We start from the raw sequence: 9,054 nt of genomic DNA, 5'->3' as shown, positions 1-9,054 counted from the left end.
GTACAAACCATTCCCTGTACAAATCATTTTTCCACATTTTTCCACATTTAGTCTCTGCGTCCCTTCTGCTTCAACGTCCCTCACCCTCTCCTTTCCCAAATTCCAAATCTTGTTCCAGTTTTATCTTTCCTTCAGCTCTTGCTAGTCAATGTCTCAGTTCCTAGAGCAAGTCTATTCAAATAGCTGAATTTGGTCTTCATTTGGATCATGAGTAAATTTTGCATGAACTGCACCAAACCTCTAGACATAGGATGCCCCCTGCAAACACAAGCAAGATCCTGTATTTCTTGCCATTCTCTTAATCCCTCAGAAACCAATTGCCATGTGCAAAAACTGTGTGCTGGCCTGGGAAAACTGGAGCTAGCACACACCTTCCTGCTAATGGTCTTGGATAAAATTACTCAATAGATGTTGGTGAGAAAAATACCTGAATAACCTTGTTCTCAGATTCTCATGCTAATCCCAGTCACTTATTCTCAAATTCTCTCCAGGAACTCAGTGCCTCAGTGTCTTTCATATTTCCATTTACTAGCTCCCAAACCCACTCTCTGTTCTTGCTCAGTCAGTCCCAGCTCTTCTGTTGGTTCCTTCTCCCAATATCCTCCTTTGACTGTACTGGAAACGCCTCAGATATACAGGAACGTCATATTGCGCTCCTGGGGTGACAGCAGGAACCCAGTAAGAGCCTGGGGTACAAAGAATGCCTTCTCAGGGCCTGGCTATGCATTAGTCTAGATCCTAAAAAATTTATGGATGACATTCTGAAGCATTATGTTGTCAGAACAGAAATAGCTTAAATTACAGAAACAGTGAGTAAATAATCTCTCTATATTTGCATATGTAAAAGTCATATATACTTTTTTTTTTTTAAAAAACTTGCCTACATTGCAAAATTTGGATTATTTTGTTTTTTGCTTTTATTGTTAATTTTCAGATGCTTAAATAAATTCAACCTAGCAGTATGGACTCAACACACACAAAATCATTATTTTTGCCATTGCTTTGGCACACTTGAATTTCAGGATGAAAACTCTAGTCTCCAGCTCCATTTTGAAACATAGCACATGTCATTGTCTCACCCACTGTAGTGTTAGCTGATTTATTTGTATTGGTCTATTGCAAAGTTCCTTTAAAAGAGCTTGCAGAAGATTATCTAATAGCACCACTGGTAGCATGTCCTTTCTTTTAGGATTGGAGAAATAGCCAGTGGGGACTATTACGTATTCCTTTCCGCTCTGGAGAGAGGTAGCTTGAAGCAGATTACCAAGGATGAGATTGAAACCCTCCTGGATATCAGTGTAATAATTTCTTCTACTTGTGTGCCAGGCTTATACAAGTTCTGCATATTCTACACAGTAAGGAAATAGCTTTGTGGTCAGAGCACAGAGGGTTAAAAAAAAAAAAAAGCTTATGTTAAAATGTAGCTCTTTGAAACCCAGGTAAGTAATTCCTGAAAAAGCACCTTAAGTTAGTGTTGACTGTAAACCACTCAGTCTGTGGAGTCAAAGAATCTCTCCCACATGTTTTTGCACAGGTCATAAAATATATTCAGGACTGCAGTCTGCTATTCAGAGGATCTCAGCAGGTGCCTCCCTCTTGTATCTTTTGGGAGCAACCCTTTCCCCAAAAGGCCTAGGATAAAGTGGGGTCATGGCTGTCTATTTATCTTCAATATGGCCTTAAGATACAAATATTTTGTAATTAAAAACAGCTGGAATCAGCTATAAATAACTAGATCTACTAAAAGCTGTTGATACTCTCATGTATTGGTATTCTGATACTGTTGAATTAAATCCTAAGTACATAACTACTGTAAGCAGACTATACCTCCAGGTAGTCAGCTTCCACTTACAATGAAACTGCGTAAGGAAAAAAAAAAAAAAAAAAAGAAAAGCCTAGTTGATAAGGAAGTCCCACTGTGCTCCTGAGCTAAGGTCATTACGGAACAGTTTGTTTCATTTGAAGTCAGTTGGTCATACATCAAAATGAGAAAGAAGTGGTTTTGCCACTGGCTTTTGCTGTGGTATTCATCTTTGGGGTGGGGGGGGGGGGGGAAGGAAAGGAGGGGAAAAAAAGTAGCTAACCACTTCCAGGTACCCTCCCCTTCATCTTTCTATTCATACATACCTCTCTGCAGTGAGAAAGTTTCATTATTTTTTATGACCATTTTACCTAATTTAAGAGGTGATGAACTATTAGGAATATTTTCAAAATCTACCATAAAACTAGTGTTGTCAGTGCCATGATGTTCCATGCTAAATTTTAACACGATGCCAGTGATTGCAGAAATATCTGAAATACAAATAAAAAGGTGACTTGGGAGCTGCAACCAACTCTAAATTTATTTCTAGAGACAACACTCAGCCATAATCTCACAGCATTCCTAAATGGGACAGAAATTGTTGTCTAAGGTCTATCTCTGTAAACAGCTGAACAAAAAGCCACAATCCTAATGCTTCCAAGAATGCTTTTGAGAACAGGTGTTGCACAGATAGTAAGAACAACGTACCCCTTACTACTGTGGTTTCGTATGATTTCTTGATTTTCTAAGAGACTACTATATCATAAAAGATCCAGAATAGTTCACTTTGTTAAAAATTATCCTTTCTACCTTTCTGAATTAGTTGGGTCTGCTCCTCTATTTTATATATTCCTTTATTCATTCATTTGTATCAGTGTAGATTAGTGCAAGCATAGCCATACAATGAGACCATTCTTACAGGGCAGAATTTTACACGCTTTTTGCATGTGTCACTGCAGATCAGGCCTGCAGGTATGGCAAGCTGAAAATGCACATCTGGGAGTCTAGAAGTAAAGACCTTTGAAACCCGACTAGGAGTCCAAAGTACATTTTAAAAAGAAATGAATCCAGGCACTTAAATCGCTTGAACACTTCTGATACTTTTCCATAAGATCTCCCTTTTTTTTAAAAGGGTCTAACTAAAGAAGCATGCTTATGAGCAAAGGTTTTGTATGTTAACATCTACACAGATCAGCACTGTCTTACATACATGGACAACCTGTCAGTTGCTATGAAATCGGTGTAGGAATACCATTCAATGGAGAGGTTTTTCTTTTTTCATTTTCTTTTTTCTCCTCTCAAAACCAAATAAAAAGCCCCATTCACTTAAGAAGCGATTGTCTGTAGACCTTTGAAGCCAAGGAGGGTGACAGCAAGGGCAAGAGGCTTATTCCAAGGGTCACATTTCATTTGCATAAGCAAGTAACCATAGGGCACTGTGGAATGTCTGTAAATGGATTTCATTACAGAAATTCAGCTTAATGGGACTATAAATAATCCTCTGACAAACATTGTATATTGCTTCAAGTTCTTCTGTAATAAAAATATTTTAGTAACACAACAATCTGTAAAAGAAGGAAATGAAACAGGAGGAGCTGCACATCTTCCCCTTTTCTCTCTCAGGGCAACATTATATTGTAATATGTTTTAGAGGAGAAAAACGTGATATTCATATTATTTTAGCAAAGTAATCCTATAAAAACAGGGTTCTATCATTCTGTATGGACAAGACAGGGTGGCTAAACAAATACCCAGATCTTTACTAGCTCTTCTCCCCTGGAGATCATCTGCTCAGCAGGACAGGTGTGCAGGCTGCATGGTATTCTGCCCAAAGGAACATCTCAAAATATATACCTGCGTGTAAATCTTCTTGGATGAATTTCAGTGTAGATGGCACTTAAAGTACATGTTTTACTGTGTTGACCGATTTTGGCCATATGAACGTCTAAGGCCCCAGTTCAGCCAAAGCATTTAAGAAACTCACTAACTTTAGTACATGCTTAACTCCCATTTACTTCAGTAGGGCTTAGGTAGATGGTCAAAAACTGTGCTAAATGGGCAGGGACGTACACATGTATTTAAGATGATGCATATTTAGTGCTTTACTGCATGGTACACATCAGAACTTCCCCAGAGCTGTAGGATGTTCAGAGCTAGGTATAGCTTTGAAATGGTTTCTTTTGGAGTTTCTCTAGGAAGCATGCAAAGCAACAGCTAATTGTATAGACATCACTAAAAATTGGATTATTTTGGTTTTTGCCATTTTGTCAATTCTCGGACTTAGTTTCCAGGGTGCGAATGGACAACAGCCCACTCGTCAAGCTTCACTTTAGGCACTGAACCTCTGGGAGGGCCTGAAAGTCACTGGACCTTTTGCAGTTTTCCTACATGTAGAAAGGCATCCACCTCAGCATTCCCTTACAGAGACTTGGCTTGCTATTAGCCAGCTTCAGAGTTTGGGGTGTCATCTCATTCCCACTCCAACCACTTGGGGTACTGGTGAGGAACGGCCCTATTCTGGAGAGCATGGATAGCAGCTGAAGTTATCCTCCCCCTCTTGGGGAGATTTTCAGCAATGCCTCAGTCTCGTACACAAGGTCTTACCAAACAGTCTGCCTCTATGGTTTCCTAACAACATACTTGTCATGAAAAGGAATGGAAGATGTAGGATGCTTCTGCTGAAGGAAGAAAAAAGCCCCTGGTCTTGGTAGCAGTAATTTAATCAACTAATTTCCATTTATGTTAGTTTTTGTTTCATCTTGTTTACCTTTCTAATAACTACACTTATTCTCACACCGACATTACTGTTTTCTCTGGAATAGATGTGCTCACACTGAAAAATCCAATTGAATCAGAGCGTGTAACGAGAAAATGTAATCCATCGTTATTAAAAAAGACAGCTTACCTTTATCTGGGTGTTAAATAGTACAAATCCATGAAAGTCAGTGAATGTTTTGAAGTAAAAACGAAGGGCATTACCAAGGCTGAAGTGGATTTGTCACTGAATTATATGTATTACCTCAGAAATGGCCTAATAAATGGCTGGGGAAATGGTGTGTTTAAGGGTAGGAGAAGAGAAAATAAGGCCACTTGCTTGTTTTTCCACATCTCCAGAGAGAGAAACTGAATAAAATTTTAAACCTCAGGTTATTTCATGGAAAACTGAGATTAAAAAGTAGCTTGTCCCTGAATATAAATATAGTTGCTTTACTGTCCATTTCTGAATGCTGTTTCCGAGTATAATCTGTCCATCAGGAAATGTGAATCAACTTACTGTATGTAAAGCCAAGCAGCATGGTCACAGGTACTGGCACAGATTCAGCGAGATAGTATCTAACCCTAGGTTCCTTGACCAACTTGGTCAAATCACTTAACCCATTTCTGCAGTCTCTGCTGTTAAGGAGGTAGTACAGATAACTCATTCTTACGACATATTTCAAGGACTACATGGCACAAAAGAGCCATGGGGATGCTGTGTGGTTGTAGTAGCCTGTGCTTTTGTCATTCTGAAACAGTAGCTGGTGTTGACAGTGGAACAGACTGTTTGCATCTCAGAGAATAAGATGTAATATACTTCATTCCTAGGCTGAGGTGGTTGGTACTAGAAGAGTGTGAAACACTCATTATGAACTCTGAGAAGAAAGCAAAATGGATTTACTGGAATATTTTATTTAGAGGGGGCTCCAGTTGCAAGACCTGGATCCCACTTTGAATGCTTGTGATGCTGGCAGGTGCTCCGAGTTTGGATTTTGTTTCAGTTCCACAGTCAATGCAAAACTGGAGCTGCGCTTCAGCTGGAGTGAGGCAGTGTTTGTGAGCCTTCTCAGTTCTGAATGAGGCAGGAGAAATCTATACAAAAGAAAACACTTCTGAAAATTGGACCTGAATCCACAGACTTATTTGTTTGATCTAGAAACTCAAAGCAAAATTTGAGGCCAAGCAAATTTGCTGTATCTTGAGTCACACAAGAAATATTTCACAAAACGTCTTTATGAGTCCATGTTCCTTCTACTGCCACACATGTGCAATGAACAGGCACCAAAAAGAACTACTGGGTAAAGCCCCAAACCCAGTTTTTGTCTCCTTCCTCACCAATTGAATTTCTTCCTTCATTCTGTCCCTGATTGTGTTTTTCGTTTCAAGCTGGAAACCTTTTTCAGACGAAGTGATTTGGGAAGTTTGGGGCAAGGACCTGACCTATTACATCTCCACATAGCAGGAACTTTTGTCTGAGGGGTTTGCTGGCAAAGTAGCTAGAGTGGTAGTAAACTTGCCAAGAGGCCTGTGAACCCCTGTTGTCTAGGTTCATAAATTGCTCTCGGTTAGCTTATGGTTTACGTAATCTTTTTCTCCCCAATGTCCTCAAAAAACCCCCGTAGGCTCACTAAAAACATTAATGGTGGTAGAGAAGTATATATTTGTTGTTTAGTTTTTCTACATTTAATGATTATTCTCTGCTGTCACACAAGGAAAGACTGCTTATTCCCAGTCTGATTTTCTCAGTCCCTTGACTAACTGGCAAGGAATGAATTTACAGTGATATCACATTCAAAGAAAACAGATTGTGTGGTTCTGCAGTGATCCACTCAAACACTAGAAACAGCTACTTCAAGAGTGGTTTAGGTCTTCTAGATCAAGAAAGAGAAATGCAGCACTGAGTTTTGCTGAAAATGGGGAAAAAGCATATGCTTCAGGACTGAGTAGGAAAAGTTCTCTCTATGGCATAAAAACTCATTTCTCATCCTCTGTATGTTTAATTCTGCTTAAATTCTTTTCCTCTCAAAATACTTTTTTTTCCTGCCAATTTATTTTTTCTTTCTCTGGTAGAAATCAATACAAGATAAAGAACCACAGATATTTCTTCAATATAAGGCCATTCTGGAAGGTAGAAGCAGCTTTATGTTGACAGTAGTATTATTAAAAGAGTACAGGTTTCTATTGCAGTTTATATATTCCATATTTCATTTACTTAATTAATCTAGGAAAAAGAAAACCTTAGTAGTGACAAGATTCCCCCACGCTTGTAGACTTTTAAGCGGATAATCTTAAAAGTCCTGATCATTTAACCAAGGAATAAAATCACAAAATCTGATATTTATTGCGTGCCTTCTCATGGCTTGTCTAGAGCAGAGGTTTTTCAATAGAAGGCTGTAGCCAACAAGGGGGCATAACATGTGCCAGTACTTAGAGGGAAAAGGGACACTTTGCCACCCAAAACAAGATACATCGTATCCTGTGTTTGTTAGGATGGGACAGAAGGGAGAAGTACGCGTATAATTTAAAACTGAGAGAATTTTCTCAAAGAAAAGCAAGATAATGCTGATGAACATACCCGTAAGAGATTGGGACTCCTGGATCTGTTTGAGATCCTCCAGGAGCAGGAACATCCGTCCTGCCAAAGGGCAGCTTGGACTCGTGTCTTTGTGCGACCTGGCAGTGCAGGTGATTCCAAACTTTCCACCAGTTAGTCTCCTGTTTTCAAGGGCTATTTTCATTTGGTTACTGTCATCTGTGAGTGAGAAGGGCATGGTACAGGCATCTGGAAAGGGGCTGGAGTAAGTACAATTATTTCTTGGGGATGGCAACAATAAAGCTGGGAATCTCCATTTTGGAAGACAGGAAATGTTGAGAAGAGGTGCAGAGCTAATGAGATTAAAGAAATGGTTTTGTTAAAACAAGATCAGCTCATGGACCATTCAGAAAAACAGGCAAATAGTGGTCAATTGTTCATGATGAATTATTCACCCAGTTCTATTGGAACACAACGATCCTGGAATGCTAAATTAGGAGCTAATCAGGATGCAGTCTCTCACTTCTCCTGTTTGCCATTGCCACTGACCTTATGAGAAGAGCTGTATACGGTTACAACAGAGAAATATCAAAGTTTAAGCAGTATGCCAGAATGCTTAGGTTTAGCTGATGACATACCTCCTCCAAGTAACAATCAGCAGACAAACAATGATCAGAAAACTATGTCATAGTTCAAGAAAGATGGTGTTAATTGTTAACTTTCTTGTTAGATTTGTTTTATTCATAATTAACAATTCCTCAGGCATCTGGTAGAAACATCAATACACCAGAGATAAATTAATTCACTTACATTCTTAGTAATAGGAAAGTCAGAGGGAATAACTAGAAAAATGTGTAATGAATTTGCAAGGTGGCAATCATCAGAGTTCAACAATTATTTAATCTCAGAAATTATCCAGAAAGAAAGAAAGCATTATCTTATATAGGAATAAAACCTGAGCATCCGCCATGGCTTTCCTTGGCTGGCTGAAGGAATCCCTTCATTGAGCAGGGTGCACCCCGGGGAAATCAGTAGGACTTAACAATGCTGAAGATACAGCGAGCACAGGCCCAGGCCCAGGCCCAGCACACAGGCAGAGCATTGTTCATGCTGAGCAGTGTTGGGCAATCTCAGAAGTATCTGGAACTAGATGCTAGGAGTCCCTCAACATCATTGCTTCACATAACTTGTTTAATTTTGACAAAGGCTATAACTGCTGATGCTTTTCAGGGTTCAGGGGCTCTCCCGCCTAAACTGAACTTCTTTGCATTCCTAAAGCCTGTGTTTCTTACATTAAAGGCATTAACCCCAAATACCACCGTTTTCATAGAAGATGCAAAAAGCATTAAGTTGGAACTTTTAGGAATACAGGAATATTCTGTGAATTCCTCTAAGAAACATTACCATTAATTGCTTGTATTTTTGCAGGCCCACCTTCAAAGGCAGAAGAAAAGCACTCATTTTACACAAATAGTTGTAGACTCCATCTACCTTTTTACAGAGTCTAAGAAATATGAACACATTTCTATTTGCATATTGACATGAATATTCTTTAAAGGGGTTAGTTTTGCATGTATAAATCCCATTCAGCATGAAGATCTGACGTCCTTTCATACAAGGACATCACTGCAGTTTTAACCGAGTAAAGTCTTCCACTTTAATAGGATCTACAAGTATGCATCTGAAGCAAACCAGGTTTAATGCCAAGATGTCATTGTTTACTTTTGTTAGCTGGGCTCAAACATGAAGGAATACTTCAGAGAACTACAACAATAATTCAAGTTACCATGCACTTCTAATTCCAGCCCCAAAAATAAAATAACAACTTTTTGGTCAGCCTGTTTCTTTTCTCACTTCCAATCACTAGGAACTCTTTGGAAACAACACTACACAAAAATCTTTTCAAAGGAGAATTAAACATGCTCTAAAGAAACATGCAAGATCTCTGTATGCAAAGGTATAT

The 9,054-nt window shown here is 39.0% G+C and overlaps 1 long non-coding RNA gene across 1 annotated transcript; it reads right to left on the bottom strand.

Moving 5' to 3' along the window:
* Nucleotides 1-5,523: 5,523 nt before the first annotated feature.
* LOC106491968 (uncharacterized) lies at nt 5,524-7,604 on the bottom strand. Its single transcript, XR_001293867.1, has 3 exons — nt 7,547-7,604; nt 7,134-7,444; nt 5,524-5,650 (listed from the first exon to the last, which is right to left on the bottom strand). It is a non-coding gene; the product is annotated as an uncharacterized lncRNA (long non-coding RNA).
* Nucleotides 7,605-9,054: the final 1,450 nt, after the last annotated feature.

This window comes from Apteryx mantelli, chromosome 5, assembly GCF_036417845.1.
Source record: "Apteryx mantelli isolate bAptMan1 chromosome 5, bAptMan1.hap1, whole genome shotgun sequence".
Taxonomy (NCBI): domain Eukaryota; kingdom Metazoa; phylum Chordata; class Aves; order Apterygiformes; family Apterygidae; genus Apteryx; species Apteryx mantelli.
This window is presented reverse-complemented; position numbering and strand designations above follow the sequence as displayed.